Source organism: Odocoileus virginianus, chromosome 4 (assembly GCF_023699985.2).
Source record: "Odocoileus virginianus isolate 20LAN1187 ecotype Illinois chromosome 4, Ovbor_1.2, whole genome shotgun sequence".
Taxonomy (NCBI): Eukaryota; Metazoa; Chordata; class Mammalia; order Artiodactyla; family Cervidae; genus Odocoileus; species Odocoileus virginianus.
The window spans coordinates 17,270,012-17,292,689 of NC_069677.1; the positions used below are offsets into that span (position 1 = coordinate 17,270,012).

General features: G+C 38.0%; 1 protein-coding gene across 3 annotated transcripts in view; it reads left to right on the forward strand.

Moving 5' to 3' along the window:
* FGF12 (fibroblast growth factor 12) overlaps window positions 1-22,678 on the forward strand; it is a 604,572-nt gene that overhangs the window by 211,394 nt on the left and 370,500 nt on the right. Inside the window, exon 2 of one of the 3 annotated variants that reach the window (XM_070466234.1) lies at window positions 1,363-1,537. The exons of the other annotated variants lie outside the window; for them this stretch is intronic. The gene's annotated coding sequence lies outside the window, so the exon portion shown is untranslated. The remainder of the gene's footprint in view (window positions 1-1,362; window positions 1,538-22,678) is intronic. 3 annotated transcript variants of the gene reach the window in all.

The following is a 22,678-nucleotide window of genomic DNA, read 5'->3' on the forward strand; positions in this document are numbered from 1 at the left end:
TAAGATTTTAAGCAAATAGTTATCCATTGAAAAAGTGACAGTCATGTGCTTTTCTCTTCTGTGGGATACACAGAAATATCCACAAGACTGCCAAATCTAGTGCAGTCATGGGCAAGAAACTGGGTCAAAGGGGACCATTAAGGTTTACACCTGATATACTGAATCTTGGAACCAAACTAGGTGCTTGGACGCTTGATTCTTGGATCTGGAATCCAAAGGTCTGGGCTGTATTTTTGTCTCTGTAGTTTACAAACCACATGAATTTGGGGAAGTTTTATGTGTTCATGTGAAAATGAGTGTGCTAGGCCTTCCCTGCTTTCATCTTAGAGTTACAAAGTTCAGATGAGTGAGAAGCATTTCAAGACTGATAAAGGTTTGTGACAGCATATATGTGTATCTATAGAGTATTTGTATAGAGTAGTATATATTTTGGGGGGCTCCAAAATCACTGGAGATGCAGTGACTGCAGCCATGAAAAAGTTTACTCCTTGGAAGAAAAGTTATGACCAACCTTGACAGCATATTAAAAAAGCAGAGACATTACTTTGCCAACAAATGTCCCTCTAGTCAAAGCTATGGTTTTTCCACTAGTCATGTATGGATGTGAGAGTTGGACCAATAAGAAACCTGAGCACCAAAGAATTGATACTTTTGAGGTGTAGTGTTGGAGAAGACTCTTGAGAGTCCCTTGGATTGCAAGGTGATCCAACCAGTCCATCCTAAAGGAAATCAGTTCTGAATATTCATTGGAAGGACTGATACTGAAGCTGAAACTCCAACACTTTGGCCACCTGATGTGAAGAACTGACTAATTTGAAAAGACCTTGATGCTGGAAAAGATTGAAGGCAGGGGTAGAAGGGGATGACAGAGGATGAAATGGTTGGATGGCATCACCGACTCAATGGCTGAGCATTTGAGTAAGCTCCGGGAGTTGGTGATAGACAGGGAAGCCTTGCGTGCTGCAGTCCATGGGGTTGCAAAGAATCAGACATGACTGAGTGTCTGAACTAACTAATATATAGTTGTTGATGTGAATTCTGAAAAATAGCTTTTATAAACACAGTCTTATACTGCATGACATAAATATCTAGAAAAAGTGATCATTCACACCCCCCATCACTTGTGATGCAATTGATGATTAAAATATAAGACTTATTAAAATGTATTTGTTTACATATATATACACATATACAAATGCATATGTAGGTATCTAGCTTTGGTCAGTATTACTTTGTTAGTTTTCCTCAGAGATTAGAGTGAATTTTGAAATATATTTATTGAACTGAGTTATATTTTTGTATTACTTTCAAATTATAATTAGACATAGTATGTTAGCCTGAACCTTTGAATTTTTCTTACAGCAGTTTCGAATATGGAGATAAGCCTTAGAGCTTCACTGGTGCTTCTCTCTGCACTACAACTGTGTTTCAACCCGTGTCCCACAAATTTGGGAAAGAAATCACAAATGAAAGATGGAATAAAATGATCCAGCAGGTTGTACCTTGATTCACCATGCTGGTTACAAGACACTTGCAGGTGGGAAAGAGGAGATTATAATTGGTTTTTGGATAGCAAGTTTCCCAAGAGAAGTTATGACACTAGAGCAGGGGGTCCTTTGCCTCCAGGATCTAACGCCTGATGGTCTGAGGTCGAACTGATATGATAATAATAGAAATAGAGTGCATACTAAATTCAGTGTACTTGAATCATCCCAAAACCATTCCGCAGCCCCTCATCCAGGGAAAAATTGTCTTCCATGAAACCAGTCCCTTGTGCCAGAAAGTTGGGGACTGCTGCACTAGAGTACATCTAGGAGATGATGATCAGGGTATTAAAAAGGTTTGAAATTGTGACTTAAAAGGAGCAGGTAAAGACCATAATGGACAGAGAGGCCTGGCACGCTGCAGTCACTGGGGTCATAAAGAGTCGGACATGACTGAGCGACTGAACTGAACTGAACTGAAAGGCTGTAATGATATTTAGCTTAGAGAACAGACCAAAGTAGACTGATTTGATATTCTGATATTCTGCATAGCAGACCTGATATTCTGGTGATTTCAAGGAAGGAAAGGATTGAGTTTGAAAGGAAGAGCAATGAATGCAGGTATAAAGATACACAATGAAAGCTTTGGCTGCTTATGACTTTCTAATCACTCCTACAGATTACCAGATGCTGTATGACGATTGAGATATTGCAGAGGGATTTGAACATCAAATTTGAAGCAGAAGTAGATGACCTAGCAAGTCTTCCAGCTCTAGTACTCTGTGTCCAGTCACAGACTTTATGTGAGGAAGAGTTAGTGTATTTTCAGAGCTCTAGTGGAGGTTGAGGGAAGGTTACAGAGATGTGGATAGTTGTTGGTTATGCTAAGCAGTAGAAAAGATTTTTGAATTTAGTTCCGAAGGTGACTGGGAACACAAAACTTGCTCCTTTGATTCTCAAACCTTTAGGTAGATCCCTGAGTACATGTTGTTCTGTTCTTCTGTTCTGATTCAGGAGGTCGGATCTGTGTCACTGGTATGTAGCTTGGTGTCTACTAAATGACAGGAAAAAAAAATGTTAGCGTCTAAGGACTCTTCCTATCTTCCTTTGATGGGGTAAAATTTACTGTAAAAGAACATAGCTGTTTAACATAGAGCTCTGAATAAGTGCATAAATTGAGTGGAAGAAGCCACAATTTAATTTATGGGCCACTTAGTTAACCATAAGTCCATTTGTCATACTTAACAGCTAACTGTGCTTCTAATGCAGAGTTAATGTTTTAAACTGTGACTCCTAGATTGATGTGGTTGGAAGGAGACAGTTTAATTCTTATACAGATGAGCAAGCTGAGGTTCTCAGAGGGAGTGTGCTAAAAGGTACCCAGTCTCAGAACCGAGACGGGGGCCTTGGATTCCTGCCACCCATTGTCTGGGGCAGCCTCTAACTCTCCACACTTCCATTTGTCTCCCAGATTTGTAGTTCCCATCATAACATGTTGAGATCATCAGTTTTCAATTATACTGGAAGTAATTTGACCTTACAGCATAACTTTGTATCTCTACCACCCTAGCTATGAATTAGAGTAGTCTTTTAGAACTGACCCAGAGGACAGCATCCTGAAAGTGACTTTGCCCACATCTAGTGATACAGGTGGCTCAGTGGTAAAGAATCTTCCTGCCAATGCAGAAGACACAGAAGATAGAGGTTCCATCACTGGGTCAAGAAGATCCCCTGGAAAAGGGAATGGCAACCCACCCCACTATTCTTGCCTGGGAAATTCCATGGACAGAGGAGCCTGGCGGGCTATAGTCCATGGGGTTGCAAAAGTCAGACATGACTGAGCGACTGAGCGTGAGTGAAATGTCAGGAGCAAATGTCAGCTACCCCGGTAGCCACAAATCTCTAGATATCCATACACTTCTTGTGTAATTTCACTATATCTGTGTGCTTTCTGTTGTTACTGTAAATCAACACACTTGAAAAATCAATTTAGCCTCATCTCAGCCAACTATATCTGTAAAATCATAAGGTTAATATGCTGTTTTTTCCTAAAAGTAATTATTTTAATATTTTATGTGATATGTATAAGGTATTCCCCAAGCTTTGGGGAATATTGCAGAAGTGAGACTCTTTCAACAGACTCTCTGCTAATGTAATGATGGATGATAGTCATTTTTCCCCTCCACCCTTCCCATCCCACTACTGATGTCTTAGTAATTTAACAGAGAGAACACTAGATCATACCCTTGCTAACACACACACACACAGACATACACACACACACAGACATATACACACATATATATTTATTAAAAAAATTTCTCTAATGGAGAAGTAGGGAGGAAAGAATTAAGATATAATTTGTTGGAAAATAAATGAATCAGGTTATGTTCATACGTTAATGGTTTTAAGGATCTCCAGACTAGAAGAGGCGATTAGGAAAGTGTGTGAAAAAGTGTTTCTTTCCTGCTGAGCTATTGATCAGTTGTTTACAACTTCTCATTAGAGATGTGAGATGTAAATAAAAGCTGCTTAGAGTTTTTCTTCCTGTAGTGCCACCCAAAGGCCCACATAAACATAAATAAACACAGTATTATAAATTCACTTTTGGGAATTTGAGTTTGTGGTGTGGTTACTTTAATAGGATAGATCATACTGCTGTCTGGTTTCAGATGGTGCTTGGGTTAATCTGTCTCATAGACCTACTTTTTGTGATTGAGCTCAGTTTACAAGTAGAGACACCCTTATTACATGAGAGACTAAAAATCTTGATCCCATTTGAGCCATAATTTTTAATTCAAATAAGTTGATGCTAATGAATTAATGGTTTTTTAGAATACAGCTTTACAACCAGCGTTCATAGTTTCTGTCCTCCAGCCCTAAGAAGCTTTGTCATTTTACAGCAGTGTAGGTGTGTTGTATTCATGATATGAATAAGGCTAGGAAGTACTGGACAATGAATAATGCCTCTAGTTTGTATAGTTTAGAAAACACTCACATGCATCAACTCTCTTGAGACAGCGTTTCTGTGAGGCAAATGTTATTTTCCTTATATTTTAGGTGAGGAAACTGCAGATTTGAGAGGTGAAGTTACTTATGTAAATCTGCACAACTTAAATGAGTGGCAGGTGAAGATTTACAAATGAAGTGGCTCATTTTTAGTGCAATGAATCTTCCATTACACTGCAGCTGTCTTCAGAGTTTCACATTTTCATATTATTAGATTGTGTAAACTTAAAAACACAAATGATCTTTGCTACATATATTTCCTAAGAAGCTGTTTTCAATTAAAGTACCATTCAAAGATGTTTCCTGACCTAATTTGTGCATTGCAGGATGAGACGACACAGATGTGATCCTTGCCTTTAGGGAGATCACAGTCTTCTGGGGCTGGAGGGAGTTACATATACAAACACTTTAATACAAAGCAGCTAGGTTATGTTTTATAAAGTGGGTAGAGATAAGGCCAGGAATAAAGATGCTGATATAGAGAACAGACTTGTGGACATGGGGAGCCGGGGGAAGAGAGGGTGGGATGAACTGGGAAAATGAGCATTGACATATAGGCACCGTCATGGATCACATAGAGAGCTGGTGGGAATCTGCTCAAACAGGGAGCTCCATTCAATGCTCCCTGATGACCTAGAGAGGTGGGATGATGGGTAGGTGGGAGGGAGGTTTAGGAGGGAGGGGATATATGTATAGCTATATACGTATAGCTGATTCATATTGTTGAACATCAGAAACTAATACAACAGTGTGAAGCAATTATATTCCAATTAATAAATTTAAACATCAGGAAAAAATAAAGTTGCTATAAAAAAGGAGTTGCTATAAAAAAGTTGCTATAAAAAAAAAGACAAAATTCTATGGAGGAATAAGAGAGAAAAAAGTTGAATTAAAACAAAGAGGAAACCAGAGAAAGGATTATGGGAGAAATTGTTGTTCATTTGCTCAGTTGTGTCCAACTCTTTGCGACCCCACAGACTGCAGCATGCTGGGCTTCCCTGTCTTTCACTTGCTCAGACTCATGTCCATTGAGTCCATGATACCATCCAACCATCTCATACTCTTCTTCTCCTGCCCTCAATTTTTCCTGGCATTAGGGTCTTTTCCAGTGAGTTGGCTCTTTGCATCAGATGGCCAAAGTATTGGAGTTTCAGCACCAGCATCAGTCCTGCTAATGAATATTCAGGGTTGATTTCCTTTAGGATTGACTGGTTGGATCTCTTTGTTGTCCAGTGGGAGAAATGCAGCTATGCTAATGATTACTTTTGCCATGGGTAAACCTTTTTGTTTGTGAAAACTTCTTATTTATTACATACAGAGAAAGGCAAATAAAACTTGAAATTATAACTTAGTATGATTTCACAAAGTGAACATATCCATGTAACCGTCATGGAGACTAGAACCCAAACATTATCAGAATCCCTGTAAGTCTGTCCTGTGCCTCTGTCCAGTCACTACCTTCTCCAAGGGCAGCGGTTGTCTTGTTCTAACACTATAGATTAGTCTGCTTGTTTTAAAACATCAAATAAAGTAATACCTTATACTTTGTTTAATGTTATGTTTGTGAGACAAATTGTTTTCTTGACTGTACAGCTTATGGGATCTTAGTTCCTGGACCAGGGATCAAACCTGGGTCCTTGGCATTGAACTCATGCAGTCTTAACTACTGGACCAACAGGGAATTCCCAGAGACACAAATTGTTGCTTATAGCTTCAGTTCTAGTTTGTTCTTTCTTTTTTTCTTTCCTGTAAATATACCACACATTTATTATCCATTCTACTGTTGGTGATCTTTGGGTTGTTTACAGCTTGTAGTCTTTGTGAGCACTGCTGCTATCAACAATCTTGTATCTCTTTTTGTGAATATATATATGCATTTCTGTTGGGAATAGTCCCAGGAGTGGATTTTCTGAGTCATGGAATACGCCTATACTAATATAGCTTTTGAAGAGGAAAAATAAGGATGACTAATGTCTTCATTGATAGAAGAGGAACCATTTACATTTACAGGACCCATGCCTGCTGGGCTGCAGAGAGAATTCAGAAACTGATGAGCAATTTAGATGGCAGGAATATACTGTGTTTGAGAGCTATAGTGGATTGTATATTTGGAAAGAGAGAGAGACAAGGAGAAAGAGGCTATTGTTGAGAATCCCTGAGCTATTTTACAGAGAGGTAATTGTATCAGTTAGAAAAGCAAGTCACTGATACTTCAGTAAGTGTCTTAATCAGATGGATTGGTTGTTCTTAAATACTGAGAAGTCTGGAAGTAGGCATATTGCTGGCTTTCACTCAAAACTCAACAAAGCCTCTTAGGATCTAGGAGCTGTCTTTGCACTGTGGCATCCTTAGCATGTTGCCATTTATATTCATACATGCTCTTTATAGACTTAAGATAGTTCCTGTAGCTCCAGATATCAAGTCTAAATTCAAAGCCACATCAGTTCTCTTTCATCAAGAGAGTAAAAGTTTCCTAAACATCCCAACAAAGACTTCTACCAATTGGTATTAATATAGGTGGGTTACCCCTAGCTGAAAGTGAGGCTGGGAAATTGGGGTATAGTATTAAGATTATCTTATATTGATTACTATCCATTGCTGGAGAATATATTGTTGCCTTGAGAACACTGGGACTCTCTTAGCAAAGATGAGATGGATATTAAATAGACAATTAAATGAGTTTTCTATAACAATATTGGCCCCAGAGGAAAGAATGGGATAGGGGATAAGGTTTTATGTAATAATAATTTTTATATTCTCATATGAAAATCAGACATTTTATAGAGAAAATTAGTATATCTTTCCATTTGATGATTTGAAATTCACTAAGGCTTTTTATTATTACTGTGGTAATAATATCAATAATATCTCTTAAAGTGATCTTGCCTTTGCAGCTTTTCAGTTACAAAACCATGAATTTTTACCAGCTTTTCTAGAATAAAGTGAAACTAAAGAGCAAGCAAGCATTGTGAGCTGCTGCAGTTACAGGCAGAGTGGTGTAAAGAGATTTCTATGATGCATAAATTAAAACATCCCATCATAAGGCTAACAGGTCCAAAATAGCCACAATTTGGTCTTTCATGTGACTTTATTTCTATTTCTAACCTGCAGTTGTTGATTTCCGACAAATTAATTTGTCATGAAATCAGTTGAGTTAGTGCATAAAAGGACAGAACACTGGTTCACATGTTGTTTTGAATGTATGTAGTTGTATGTAGTGCCCTAAAAAGAGAAAAAAAAATATTTGTATGAGGTTCTTTTTGTTGTAAGCAAGTCTTATAAATCAGGTCAGTCTATAAGATCAGTTTCCTGACAATTTATAATAACAAAGTTCACAAAACATACTTCTTTCTTTAGTGGTTGTTTGTTCATTATTGTATTTGATGGTATGGCAGCATTATTAACTTATTGAGGGCTGAAGTTTTCTGTACTGGGTGCAACCAAAGAGAAAGGACAGTATCACACCTCCAATGTGATACTGATGCAACTAGAGCTGTCAGACTGAGAGAATTTAATTTCACATTGAGTGTGATGAAAACCTGCTCTGTCCAAGAAGTTTTGCTCAGGGGAGAGGAAGAAGAGAGATTATGAATATGGTTGGAAGGCACGATTCAGATCTGAGTTGAGAAATATTTGGGTAATTCTATTTTCTTTTCAAAATTTTTCATTGGCGTAGCTTAACAATGTTGTGTTATTTTTTGCTGCTGAAAATTGAATCAGTTATTGTTATTGTTATTTAGTTGGTAAATCGTGTCCAACTGTTTGCGACCCCATGATTTGTAGCCTGCCAGGCTCCTTTGTCCACGGGGTTTCCCAGGCAGGAATACTGGGCTGAGTTGCCATTTCCTTCTCCAGGGGATCTTCCTAAACCAGGGATCTAACCTCCATCTCCTGCATTGGCAGGCAGCTTCTTCACCCCTTGATCCACCAGGGAAGCCCATACATGTCCATGTATTCCCTGTTTTTTGGATTTCCTTCCCATTTAGGTCACCAAGAGTGTTGAGTACAGTTTCCTGAGTAACTCTATTTTCATATGTGATTATTATTTCATATGTAATTATTAGCGATGAGTGAAATGTTTCTGTATTAGGAGATATTCCCCAGGATGTTTTATAATTACGCGATCCATCCGTCTGTTTCAAGATTATGTGTAGAACCAACAGAAGGGTTACTTTTATCAAGAGATGATCAATGGACAGATTTCATTATACAGATCCAGAATGTAAATAGGCTTAGGAAAATAGCACGTGAACTAAAAGCTATAGCTCACAGTTAAGTAATTGGTAATATTTGGAGATGTATTATAGACTATACTCCTATTAATTTGGATATTTTTATCAGAGAGTACAACCGTATTTTTCCATTTTGTAGCTTCTTGTGTCCAAAGAACAATAATAGGGTTAGTGTCCAGTAGCTAACATTTATTCACTAAATTAACAGAATATTTACTGAGGAGCTTACCATACGCCACTGTTATGGGTACTGGAGGTAGAGCAATGAACAAATTAAAATGTCTGACCACATTTTTATAGAATGTTTTATTCATGGAGTTTTTCATGACAACTGAATGCCTGTGCTTTCTAAGCAGATGATGTAAAAGGAGAATGAACTAGAAACAGGCTTCAACTAATCTCAAACTAAGAGGTTGCACATGATATATAATACATTAAAAATTCTACTTTACTTTTAAATTTACAATTAAAATCTAAATAAAGCACTCCTACTGCAGGTGCAAACACTTGATTGTACATGCAGTACAATACCCTTCCAAGAGCCCAGCAATGACTTGAACAGTAGATGTAAAAACAGTGCAACGTCCACATGTGAGTGTTTTAAGAGAGAAACACGGTCAAACTGTTGAGCTTGAGTCATAGGATAATGGCTTGCAGAGCTGAAGCTAAGGACCAGGCTGTGAATGAGCACAAAGACAGGATAAATTCGTATTTCATGTTTAGGTGTGATCTTGAAAAGACAAATGAACAAAGAATCAGGGGTTGGTAAATGAACAAAAGTCAGGTCTTAGAAGATCAGGTTAGACATGAACTAGGGTTTCCCAGGTAGCACTAGTGGTAAAGAACCCACCTGCCAATGCAGAACACATAAGTGAGGTGGGTTCAGTCCCTGGGTGGGGAAGGTCCTCTGGAGAAGGGCATGGCAACCCACTCCAGTACTCTTGCCTGGAGAATCCCATGGACAGAGGAGCCTGGAGGGCTACAGTCCATAGGGTTGCAAAGAGTTGGACATGACTGAAGCGACTTAGCATGCATGCACGCGGATATTGAACTATACCAAAGTTTGAGTCAGCACTAGGGACAGCTCCCAAGAATTATGCCTGTTGCCATAGTATCTAAGGAGGCCACAAAATAAATGCATCTAGATACATCTAACAGGTGGGAAAAGTGAATGAATAAGCTAGTATTTAGGCTGTGAGGGAGAACTGTGACAAACAGGAAATTACAGAACATTTCAAATGGAGAAAGGGAGCAGCTACTAGTCAACTCTAGCAGTTGGTTCTGCAGGAATGCAGACTTCGTGTTCCTGGAGTTTCCAGAAATTAAAAAATCAATTCCAGAGTTGCAGAAAGTTCACATATTTAAGATGACATCTTATCATTTTAATGATTTTGGCAACTCAAAATTAAAACAAAAAACACACCTGTAAACACGGCTTTGACTTTCATTTCTTTTAAGGCAGTTTTGGTTTCAAGTGAAAAAGGCTTCATCCTGTCGACCAGTGAGTCTTTGGTGTTTTGTCAGTGTCATATCTAGTTATTTTACCCACTTCAGCCTGATATTTAAATAACTGGATCATGTTTTCCACTGCTTGTACTCCTCAGTGGCTTCCAATTACATTCATAATAAAGCAAGCGCTCCTGATATGGTTTTCAAGACTCTGAATGATGCTCTTTGCCTGCCTCTGCAGCCTCGTCTTACTGCTTTCTTCACCAGCTCACTATTTCTCAGATATGGTCTTCTTCTTTTACTTCCTTGGACATGTCAAACTTTCCCTATAGTAGAGTTTTATACATTTTAACTTCCTCCTCTTAAATAATTCCCCTTTCTGCCTGTGTCCACTAAGTGGCTTGTTCTTTCATTCAGTAATCATCTTAAACATTATGTTCTCCAAGAGGCTCCTACTGATCATCTAATCTCAACTGGTCCTCCAGATTTCTCTATCATAGGCTCCTCTTTATTCGTTCCATAAGCTGAATGTAATTTGAGCTTTTAAAAATTACTTGTTCCCTTGTTAATTATCTGTCTGAACTCATTTGATTTTAAGCCAGCATAAGGATGGGAAACATGTCTACCTGGATCATTGATAAAGCTTAGATGTCTAATACACAGTAGGCATTAATAAATATGAATGAATAGATCATTGCGTAAGAGGACTTGAAAGATTTGTGTCTTTCATATGTTGATATGGCGCTGAATTCTTTGGGCCTATATCATCCAGAGAGGTGTTTCTCAAATTTAAGTGAGGTGTTTGCCTCGTTAATGAAAAATTATATTGATGGCCATTCAGTGCAATTTAAGTTATTTTTATTATGTTAAATGTTTATATATATAATATAGAAAATATATATAATAAAATATGTATGGGTACAAATGTCTCTTGTTTATAGCTTTTATAAAATTATACAATTTGCTTAAAAATTAAGTTATAAACAAATCTATACAAAAGCAGTTCAGTTCAAATGAATAATATTTATTTAATGTTATAGGTAATATTTTGTGACATAAAATTGCCTCAGATGAAATATGAAATGTTTCTGTGCTTTTTTTCTATAATACATATGCAGATAATACCTGTTCACATAAGTATATTAATTAGAATTAATAATTTCTTTATTTTGTTAATAGAAGTATTTGACCTTATACTTAACCAAATCTCTGCCTGCTAGAAAATCTAAAATGTTAAATTTAGTTATGTATCATTCCAAAATTTTTTCACTTGAAAATAAAGCCAGCGTTACTGAAAACTACTTTATTTCATGTGAACTAGTTGGAATTGGGAAGAGAGAAATTTCTCATTGCACATTTGCTATTTATTCTTGCTGTGAATGAGTTGTTGCAATAATGGTTTGCTCAGAGCTGGGATTTCTGTAATACATCTGCCAGCAAAATAAAATGTCTTCTTACTGCTGAGACGCGACTACTTTTGAGTTTTCAAAAGTCAGATGATTACTCCATTTTTCTCTGTTTGAACTAGCACAAACAATTTTTATTTGCTGCATGGTGATTTCATTTGACCTTTACTTTGAGTAAAGCAGATCGTAATCAAAGCCAGAAATATTTGCTCCAAAATTTTGTGTCAATAATCAGTTATAAAGTCATCAACCAGTTGCCCTAGAATTTGTCTACCTTAAATATATAGACACATATACATATATATGCAAACCATATATTTTTATGTATAATATATATGGATATCGGCTTCCCAGGTGGCTCAGTGGTAAAGAATTTGCCTGCCAATGCAGGAGATGCCAGAGACATGGGTGTGATCCCTGGGTTGAGCAGATCCTCTGGAGGAGAAAACAGCAACCCACTCCAGTATTCTTGCCTGAAAAATCCCATGGACAGAGGAGTCTGGTGAGCTACAGTCCGTGGGGTCACAAAGGATCAGACTGAGTGACTGAGCACACATAAATGGATATATATATCTGTGTGTATGAATAAAACATTTAAAATTTAAATTCTCATGGGCACCCATTACTCTACCTCTTACTTAATTTAAGAAACAATATACTAGAAGATCCAACTATGTTTCAACTCCCAGAATCCTGGGCGCTGACTAGGGTAGATGACAATCTAGACCAGTCTTGAAACATATAGGCTTAAAATAAAAAATACAAAGAAGAAACTCTCTCAAGTAAATACATTGTCTTTGAATTGACCTTTGGCCTGGGGAAAGGCCAATAGTTCTGGGAGCACCATTCATGGGGTTTTCTGGAATTGTGCTTCAGGAGATTCAATTTGCATAAATATCAATACAATATGAGTAGCATCCCCTAGAGCTGTTTAAGGCTGGCCTGGTTCTTTCAACAGTGAGAAAGCGCTCAACCCTTTATCCACCTCTCTGGGACTATGCCCATAGAGAGAAATGCACACTTTTCCAATTCTAGCTCTCACAGCCAACCATTTGCTTTGATATTAGTTTAAAAGAGATATTCACATTCTAAAAATTAGTTTTGTGTATAATGAATATTTTACCTCAGAGAGTAATGAAGGTAGAACAGCAGGCTGTAGTTTGCTTTCTATGGAGAGATGTGATGGGTCAGCATCACTTGTACTTCTATCATATGCTAACCTGGATTGAAGGGTCTGTGTGGTGTTTGAGATTCTATATTTATAGCAGGTTCTAGAGCGAGTTCTCAATCAAGAAAAACAGATGTGTCTTTTTTTAGGGGAATGGAATAATCCTCTTGTATCTGATAGTTGGGTGTTCTTTTGCATGGAAATGAGAACCTTTGCACCATAGTCACATATGCTACATGTAATTTAGAAAATAATGGCTTCCTCATATCCAAAGTGAAAAAGCCAAAGCCCTAAGCTTTGGGTTTATTCATAGTTTGGCTTTATAGCAATTCTTATTTCCTATTGCTATTTACCATAGCCCATGTGATTGTTGCATGAGTACTTTCTTGCCTTTGCCACCTAAGAAACTCATACAGTAGCCTGTATGTATATGTGTGTGTGTGTGTGTGTGTATTTTTTTTCCTACCTGGAATGACTTTCAGATTCCTTTCAGTTAACCCAGATACTATACTTCTGTCAAGCTCTACTTTAACCAAACTTCTACTTGTTGGCAATTGACACTGCAATGATCACTCCGTGGTGTGAATTGTTTTCATTGTTTACATATGCAGCTTAAAATATTAATTCACCCCTGTATTTTAGGAGTCATTTCTCCTTCTATTATGTGTATGTCAATTGAATTGATGTTTACTAAATACTTATTTGTAAATGGTTTCAGTTTAGCATCTCAAGGAGATATAACCACATGAAATATTCTGCCCATAAGGGGTTCATAGTCTGCTAAGAGAAATGAGATATTTTCACATGCAACCATTATATAAATTTTTGTTTGTTTGTTTATTTGACTTTGTTTGCTTTAAGAACGAGTAAGTTACCTATAAAGGGCAATAGGAATTTAAAGAATGAGGGATTACAATTAGTGATGGTATGTGAATCCTGGTGAAGGAGATTAGGGATTCCCAGGTGACGCAGGTGGTAAAGAACCTGCCTGCCAAGGCAGGAGCTGCAGGAGATACAGGCTTGATCCCTGGGTTGGGAAGATCCTGGTGAAGGAGATTAGGGATTCCCAGGTGGCGCAGGTGGTAAAGAACCTGCCTGCCAAGGCAGGAGCTGCAGGAGATACAGGCTTGATCCCTGGGTTGGGAAGATCCCCTGGAGGAGGAAATGGCAACCCACTCCAGTATTCTTGCCTGGGAAATTCTTTGGACAGAAGAGCCTGGTGGGCTACAGTCCATGGGGTCTCAACGAGTCGTACATGACTGAGCACATAGAGGTCTGATGAAGGAGGTAGCATTTGAACTGGGCTTTGGGACATGGGCAGATTTTTGCAGGCAAAAATGGAGAATCCTTGGAGGAGGAATAACAAGAACAAAAGGATCTAAGTGGCTGTGTGTGAGGAAAGCAGAGAATAATGGGGTGCTTAAAAATGAAGGACTGCAGGTTCCTTGGCTATCAGAGCTTTTAAAAATGAGTAGTAGATGAGACAGGAAGCATAAATTGCAGCCGGGCTGTACAAGACAATAAACCCTATTCAAGTCTTTATTCTTTAGACAATGGAAAGTTGAAAACTTTGAACATGGAAATGAGTCAGTCAAGTGCTTTACCATGCACATTTTGTCTTTCCAACCAGGTTAGATGCTATTTATTTTGAGGAAATCCTATTTTGTAAATAATGAAGAATTTATGAAGCTCTTTCACATTATCTCATGTCAGTCTATTGATAGGTTTTTTTTTTTTTATTACTATTGTTGAAGTGTAGTTGATTTATATTGCTGTGTTAGTTTCTGGTATCCAGCACAGTGACTCGGTTATATATCTGTGCCTGCTGAGTCACTCCAGTTGTATCCAACTCTTTGTGACACTATGGACTGTAAGCTGCCAGGTTCCTCTGTCCATGGGATTCTCCAGGCAAGAATACCGGAGTGAGTTGCCATGTCCTCTTCCAGGGGATTTTCCTCACTCAAGGATCGAACCTGTGTCTCTTATGTCTCCTGCATTGTTAGGCGGATTCTTTATCACTGGCACCATATATGTATATATTCTTCTTCATTTTCTTTTCCATCCTGCTTATTACAAGATATTGAATATAGTTCCCTGTACAATACAGTAGGACCCTGTTTACTTTATATATAGTAATTTATATCTGCTAATTCCCAAGTCGTAATTTATCCCTCTCCCACTCACTTTCCCTTTAGGTAACCAAGTTTATTTTCTTTCTTTCTTTCTTTTTTTTTTTTAGTTCTACCAGTTTATTGCTACCAACCCATCTCCCTCCACCCTCATGTACACATGCTCAGTCATGTAACCCCATGGACTGCAGCCCACCAGGCTCCTCTGTCCATGGACTTTTCCAGGCAAGAATACTGGAGTGGGTTGCCATTTCCTTCTCTACCAAGTTTATTTTCTTTGTCTGTGAGTCTGTTTCTGTTTTATTAAAAAATTCATTTGTATCATATTTTAAATTCCACATACAAGTGATAGCATATGGCATTTGTCTTTCTTTGACTTACTTCACTTGCTATGATAATCTCTAGGCCTAGCCATGTTGCTGTAAATGACATTATTTTCATTCTTCTTTATGGCTGAGTAGTGTTTCTCTCTCTGTGTGTGTACGTCTTCTTTATCAACTATTAATAACTTTGTGACATTCTCCTTTTCTTTTACTGCTGAGGGGAAGAGTCTCAGAAAGTTGTAGTAATCTGCACGCAGTCACAGGCTACAAGGAACAGAGTCAGGAATTTAACCATATCTTAAGATTCATGTGCCACACTTTTCTTCTTTGCAGTGGTACCTGTCCTCTTCTCAGTGGAATTTTTCATCTTCCATTAAATGAGGATCCATAGATCCTCAAAAATTATGTAGTATATAAATATGTTTATGTTATTTTTCTCACATGCATTTTGCTTAGTTCCAGTTCCTAAAACACTAAGGATGCAATATCTTCTGTGACTGAGGTTCAAGACCCAAATTTGGAAACCCATAATGATCCCCTATAATGAGGCGCAGTGTTCTTACCATTCTCAGCAGTGGTGAGGTTAGTATGTGATAATGATATAACATTCAACTCTTGGACCCAGGAGACCTCATTAGTTACAGCTTCTAAAATCATCCTACCTTCTTCAGATGGCCTCTTTGCCTCTTCATAATTAAACAAGTAAAAATATGCTTAACAGACTCTAAGGTTTATTTTCTTGGTCTCCAATGAAGTATAGACTCTGAGAACAATTGAGCATCACCCAAAATGAAGTGATAGAGGTGCTTTGACTAGAATTTACAGAAAATATAACTCAGTGTAACTTAAGTACCAAGAAGGTTATCTGGCTTGTTTTACTGAAAAATCCAGAAGTATACTAGATTTCAGTGTTGGTTGGCCTAGTGATATATAACTCTCTCATCAGGAGCTTGACTTCTCATTTCTTGCTCAGATGGGCAAGACATCTGCAGTCTTCATTCTTAGGCTGATTCCACCTGTGATTGTAGATGGGATATAGATAGGATGCTGCCTAAAGCAAATTGGAACTTTTTCCAGTGGGACAGTTTGTGTATAACTGAACAAAAATTAAAAAAAAAAATCTCTGTGACTGGAGAATTGTTATTCATTAATTGCTATAGACTTAGTTTGTCTTAGAAAAGTGAAAGTGAAGTTGCTCAATTGTGTCCGACTCTTTGCGACCCTGAGGACTGTAGCCTACCGGGCTTCTCCATCCATGGGATTCCCCAGGCAAGGATACTGGAGTGGGTTGCCATTTCCTTCTCCAGGGGATCTTCCCGACCCAGGGATGGAACCCAGGTCTCCTGCATTGCAGGCAGACGCTTTAACCTCTGAGCCACCCTTAAACAAACTTAAATGGGTAGGGTTACCTTGACTGGTACAGATTATTAGGATTTATCCTTAAGCTGGGGGATAATGGTACATCCTGTCAAAACAAAATTTTTGCTGTCCAGTTAATGCTGAAAAGAAAAACAAGTGTCTACTAAACATCAGGATAAAAGATATTTTGTAAGCCATCCAAGCCATTTATGCTTTTTTCTCATTTCAAACAGGTTTTTTTTTTTTTTTTTTTTTAAATTCATGTCAACATACCTTTATATGAAATTTGTTTTGGAGACTGCTGATGAAGTCATTACTCAGCAAACCCTAGAGGCCTTTGAAGTGAAATTTCTTTTATATACGATCCTCTGAATAAGACAGGCAGTGAATGAAAAATTTCATCTGTCAGCATTATAGTTATTTCATTTTGGCGGGGAGGTTAAATTCAGCATGTTGTTTTAGAAAAATAAATTAAGCATATGGAGCATTAAACAGTGTGTTCTTCCCTGCTTCCCTGATTAGCTCTGACCAATCAAAATGCCATCTCCTTTGATTTAATTTTTAGTGGATATTGAAGTAATTAATCTGTGTTAGCTCAACAAGTAGATGAAGAAAATATGTTGATCAATCAATAGCAGTTGGCAAATGTCAAAAGAGAAACTGATTTGGATTCCCTTCTAAATTTTATAGCCAGGACATGGAAGCAACCTAGATGCCCATCAGCAGATGAATGGATAAGAAAGCTGTGGTACATGTACACCATGGAATATTACTCAGCCATTAAAAAGAATACATTTGAATCAGTTCTAATGAGATGAATAAAACTGGAGCCCATTATACAGAGTGAAGTAAGCCAGAAAGATAAACACCAATACAGTATACTAATGCATATATATGGAATTTAGAAAGATGGTAACGATAACCCTATATGCAAGACAGAAAAAGAGACACAGATGTATAGAACAGACTTTTAGACTCTGTGGGAGAAGGCGAGGGTGGGATGATCTGAGAGAACATCGAGACATGTATATTATCAAGTGTGAAACAGATCTCCAGTCCAGGTTGGATGCATGAGACAAGTGCTTGGGGCTGGTGCACTGGGAAGACCCAGAGGGATGGGATGGGGAGGGAGGTGGGAGGGGGGTTCAGGATGGGGAGCATATGTAAATCCATGGCTGATTCATGTCAATGTATGGCAAAAACCACTACAATATTGTAAAGTAATTAGCCTCCAACTAATAAAAATAACTGGGAAAAAAAATAAATACCTAAGCATAAAAAAATAAATAAAATGAATGACTTAAAAAAGCAAACAAAGATAAAATACATCACATATGCCATGACTCTAGATGACTTTTGCTGAGTCTCATATTGCTAGTGTCAGGACTTTGGATAGAAACTTTTCATGTTGGTTTTATTTAGGGAGATTTGGAAGAGATTGTAATGTTTCCCTATTGTGACATGTTTGCTTTCTGTATTTAGTAATTATTCCACTCAATTGGTAACATCACTTTAAAAATACCTTATTCTTTCATTGTTTCTATACATGGAAGCCCTATTTGCCTCAGATTCCTCTTGGAAGAGAGGACTATCTTCTCTATTCACCAGCATATACTTTTATACTTTTTTCCATTGGTGAGCACAGAAATCATGTCGTTTCTACACTGAGTAACTTACTAGGATCAGTTATGGACTCTCAAGCTGACATTCAATAGGTTAATTATTTCTGGAGAAGAAGGAAGGAATTTAATGTTGAGATTTACAGTATGATCATACCAAGTGGAATGTTAGGATCCCATAGTACTAGTTTTATCAAAGAAAGAATGGATGTTATAGGCAAGGGTGAGAAGAATGTTGAGGTTCTTTTACAAAGTCTCATTATTATTTATTTCCTCTATTCTGAGTGCTAAAATTATTTCAGTTGGATCATCACTAGATTCTCAGATCTCCTTTCTTTATCCTCAGCAGTTCTACTTGCTTGTGCCAACTGATTGTTCCCAGAGTACTCATGTGCTCTCTGCTTTTATCTTTCCACTTTCTATATGACAGCCCAGAAAATTTTTATCCTTTTTTGCAATCCAAATTCTTTCTTTTAAACCCAGGCTGGCTCATACCTGTGCTGCAAACCCTTCCCTGATACTCAAGGCTATTTTCTGAATTTATATGCTATCCTCTTTAGAGTTTTCATCACTCATAATTTTTATTTTTTAGCTCATCCATCTTGCTCTTTTTATAAACATTATACACCTTAATATTCTAGGGGGTGGGAATGTAATTTAGATTTTTCAGTCCCTGAAGTGAACACAGACACAGGAGGCAGTCAATTAAAATGGATTGAATGAACCAGGCAGCATTATTATGAAAACAGAAAACATGGTTTTGTTTAATCAGACTAGGTTAATAGATTTATTCTATTCTCCTCTACATCTTATACAACCCACCATTCAGGAGCAAGGAATTGCCTTTATTTGTTTTGGTTTATTAGTGGGAGACAGGCGAGTCTGTAGAGTTTTCTTCATGTATCATTTTGTTTGGTGAACAAGAAACTAGGTAATGCTTACTGTCTCCCAGGCTTTTTTGTGTTGGACAACTGAAATAAAGAAGTTGACTAAATCAGTGTTACTGAGACTTCATTGACCTTACTGGCTACATATTGCAATAACGTCTGACCCAGATTGAAGCTGGGACTTTTGGCAGGTAGGCATCTCTCAGGGATCTATCCTACTGCTCTTTCTCTCAAAGCTACTGATGCCTGCTAGAAGGATGAGGGTGCTGGACTCTAAATGTAGGCTGAACTGTGTGGCTTCCTGTGGCCTCGAAAGATGCTTGGAAGTAGAATAATTCCCTTTATTATGAGGAGAGGAAGGGAGACACAGGCATATTGCCTGCACAAAAGGGAATTCATTTCCTGTATCCAGCAAAAGAGGAACTGGAAAAGGAGCAGGGTTGAGCTATAGATGAGAACACATGTGCATGATATTTTGGTTTTTGATTTTCAGGCTTCTGCATGGATTTAAAAATTTTTTTAGAGTGTAGTTGTTTTACTTTAGTGTGTTCGTGTCTCCTGTCTGCAGAGTGAATCAGTTATGTGCGTGACGTTTGACAGTGCTTTTCAAATAGCATGCCTCATTTAGGCTTCCATGTTTGATCAATGCATGCTCTGAGAGATTTATTCTGTTTTATGATGTCTGTTCTGCGGAAATGCGGGCTGAGCCGGTTCTGAGCAGAGCAAATTTGTAGTAAGAATTCAGACACATAGCAGAACATCAAAATAATGCCACTGGAGTGTTGCATACTTACTAGAGTAGGGGCAGGTGTTTTCTTTGGAGTTTATGCAAGTCAGCGGTTACACTGATACAGTGACTAACACCTGAAGAGCAATGAATGATATCAGTATAAAAGGTGTAATTTTAAGTTTTGTAAACTTCCTTTTTCTTTCAGAGTGTTCACCTTTTAATGACTTCAAGTATGCTGTCATGCAATCTAGTGTTTGAAGATTTTATCTCAATCACAGAAAGACTGAAAACCGTTAATATACAGTAAAGATACATATGTACAGAGTGATGAGAAAAGTTTCTGAAAACTTATACTCAGGGAATAGTGATGGATGTTGGCATTTATTAGATAAAAATCTGTACATTTTTAAAATACTTTACACAGTACTTTAATGTATCATATGTTCTTTCATTTGAACCCGAAAAGATTATTATGGAGTAGGGACATAATAATGTAGTGTATGGTTTGGAGTCAGACTAGGGTCGGGGTTTAAATTCTGACTTTATGCCACTGGGATATCTCTTACTAGCTGCGTGATTACAGGTAAGTTACTTAACCTAAGGTAACAAGAGTCAGTTTTCTTATCAGTAAAATGGAGACAACAGGAGTACCAGCTTCCTAGGTTATTGTGATAAGTAAGGGAGATAAAAATGGTACTTGGAAAGTTGTAAGTTTTCAATATATATTTCCCATGAGAGGTTAGATAGGGAAAAGGCATTATTATATATCTTTTAAAGAAAAGATATTATTTGACCTTCAAAAGGTCAAAAGACTTGCCCAGGGTCAGAGAGTTGAAGTGGAACTAGGTCTCAGGCCTACTCCCTTCTCCTGCTTATGTTTGGTTGCTCAGTTGTGTCCGACTCTTTGTGACCCCATGGACTGTAGCCTGCCAGGCTCATCTGTCCATGGGATTCTCCGGGCAAGAATTCTGGGGTGGGTTGCCAGTTCCTTCTCCATGGGATCTTCCCAACCCAGGGATTGATTCCACCTCTCCTGTGTCTTCTGCATTGTAGGCGGATTCTTTACCACTGAGCCACCATGGAACCCCCCCTACTACATACCAAGGGTATTTTAATTTTATCAGTTCTTGGCAGAGCTAAATATAGAACTTTGGTCTATACTTTTCACAAGCCAGAGTGCTTACCAGTGGCATAAACCTGTAACTCATTGATAACCACCGGCAAAATCAATGTCTCAGGAATTGAATCAAGTATCTAATTAAATGATGTAAAGTAAAGTACAATCACTTAGTTCCTGATTACAAAGCACTGAAGTTTCTTTTTATGGGAACTTTCTTTTCTGTTAGGAACTTGAAAGATGGATTTGATCAAACAGCATATTTAGAGTATTAATATCAATATGTTCAGTTCAGTTCAGTTGCTCAGTCGTGTCTCACTCTTTGCCACCCCATGGACTGCAGCACACCAGTCTTCCCTGTCCATTACCAACTTCTAGAGCTTGCTCAAACTCATGTCCATTGAGTCAATGATGCCATCTAATCATCTCATCCTCTCCTCCCACCTTCAATCTTGCCCAGCATCAGGGTCTTTTCTAATGAATCAGTTCTTTGCATTAGGTGCCCAAAGTATTGGAGCTTCAGCTTTAGCTTCAGTCCTTCCAATGATTATTTAGGACTTATTTCCTTTAGTATTGACTGGCTGGATCTCCTTGCAGTCCATGGGATAGTTAATTCTTAACTATCCATGCTCAGTTGTCTAGTATGAATAATTTTTTAGCTCATTTTTCGCACTCAGTCAAAGCATATTGTGTATATTTTTGAGCCAGTCTTGATTCTTCCCCCATCCCCTCCTTTACTTCCCACCTGAAGAACTGGTATACTTGTAGAGACTTGAAATATAATATAAATGAACCTAATGTTTAAAAATATAATTATGTTACATAATCACTGGGAATAAAGTATCTTGTACACTAGTAATAAATTTGGCTGTTTTGCTCATTCATTGTTTCTGTTCACTCTTTATTGTCTGTTAATACAATTAAAATTGTACACCTTACTGCAATAGAATGTTCTCTGTTATTTGGAAGGCTTTGAACTGTATAATCTTCCGTTTGTGCCTTCAGGTCCCCTCTCTACTCTCATATCTCTGCTTTCTACCTAAGAGGCTGACCTGTGTGAATTCTCCAAGGAGTTCCTATAGACTCTGGCTGTTTATTGGGTTTATCTCTGCCTTGGCAGGAGATGGAAGGGAGAGAGAATGATATCAGAGTATTTGTTCTTGTGAAGCCACCTGGAGCTGCCTGGGACAGCAGGTTATAGCTCTTTTCCGGGTAACATTGCTTGCACAGCTTTTGCTCCCACTGGTTTTTAGTAAGTCCTCCTTCTTCCTTCACGCTAGTAGAGCTCTGCTGGTATTAGCCCTGAGTTTCTCCACTCTCCTTCTACTTTCCCTGCACGTTGCTCCCCATTCTGTAATCAGTCCTTTGTAAACAAACCCACCTCAAGTTATTGTAACTTGGGAGTGCCATATGGGATCCAGTCTGATACCAATCTCAATCATTGGAAAGCCTTTATTGGATATTTGCTCATATATGGTCCCAGTTGTATTACTCCTTCACCCTGGACCCAGTCACCATTTCACTATTGCTTTCAGGATAAAGATCATCCAGGTCCATTTATAATTTGGCTATGATCAGTCTTTCCTTCTCTATCCTCACTGACTCCTCTGGATACCCTGTCTTCTAACAAACTTAGACAGCCCAGTACCTCTCTAATCCTTAGTGCCTCACTTTGGGAAAGTCGGCTTTACCCTTCTGTTCTCAGATCCTAAATTTTAAGCTTCTTTTCTAGCACTTTCTTGAGATGGTGGTACTTTCAGTGGTAA